The 1,027-nt window shown below is 38.9% G+C and overlaps 1 non-coding gene across 1 annotated transcript; it reads left to right on the forward strand.

Moving 5' to 3' along the window:
- Positions 1-107, forward strand: LOC120253966. Its single transcript, XR_005534481.1, has one exon. It is a non-coding gene; the product is annotated as a small nucleolar RNA R71 (small nucleolar RNA).
- Positions 108-1,027: the final 920 nt, after the last annotated feature.

The raw sequence follows: 1,027 nt of genomic DNA on the forward strand, positions 1-1,027 counted from the left end.
AATCCGTGTTGTGGAAACTTCCACAATAGGTCATTGAATCGCTCCCATGTCTCAAACAAGGACTCGAGCTCCATCTGAACAAACGACGATATCTCATTGCGAAGCTTTGCCGATTTCCCCGGATGAAATTACCTTGCAAGAAAGGCTTCGACCATTTCATTCCATGTCGTGATGGATTCTTGTGGTAAAGAATGTAGCCACTGCTTTACTCTTCCTTTTAAAGGGAATGGGAAAGCCCTCAATCTTATAGCACCATCCGTAACACTGTTGATCTTCAGCATATCTCAAACTTCCAAGAAGTTTTCAATATGATTGTTTGGGTCCTCATCGACCAAACCATTAAATTGTGCCAACTACTGTATCATTTGGATGAATGCTAGCTTCAGCTCAAAATTCGGAGCTATAATTGGGGGTCACACAATGCTACATTGTGTCCCCAATACTGACGATCTTGCGTAATCAAAAAGTGTTCTTTGTTGTTCATTCTATTTTGCCATATTGTCAGATCCTTCAACTTCCACTTCAACAAGATTCAACGGTTCTCGCACAAGTTTTTTACCCTTCCTTCTGAGTGTATGTTCAAGTTCAGGATCATCTCCAATTAATATTGAAGGGTTCCCTCGGGTCATAACCTGGAGCTGCATCAAAATAAATAAAAACAAATCAGAATGATGATAGAATAAAAAGATGTGAAATAGAATGAATGATGAATAGCTAAGATAGCAAAGTGCAAAGTGTCACTAAATGCCTATTCCCCAGCAACGGTGCTAAAAACTTGACAACGCCCCTTGCGTGTGACTTGCAAGTGCACATGTTTGTCAAAATATTAAATCCCAGGTGAGTAGGTATTGTATCCACTGGTAATAGTGAATAGAAACACAATGATTGCTATTTAACTATATTGAGAATAAATCAATGATAGTGTGAATAAGATTGATATGAAAAGACTAAAAGAAATAAGAAAGAGAGGCATGATAAAATGGGAGGAAAGGCAATCGATAGATGTGGGGTATTCGGACAATGCTCC

The sequence above is a fragment of the Dioscorea cayenensis genome, unplaced genomic scaffold, assembly GCF_009730915.1.
Source record: "Dioscorea cayenensis subsp. rotundata cultivar TDr96_F1 unplaced genomic scaffold, TDr96_F1_v2_PseudoChromosome.rev07_lg8_w22 25.fasta BLBR01000269.1, whole genome shotgun sequence".
NCBI lineage: Eukaryota > Viridiplantae > Streptophyta > Magnoliopsida > Dioscoreales > Dioscoreaceae > Dioscorea > Dioscorea cayenensis.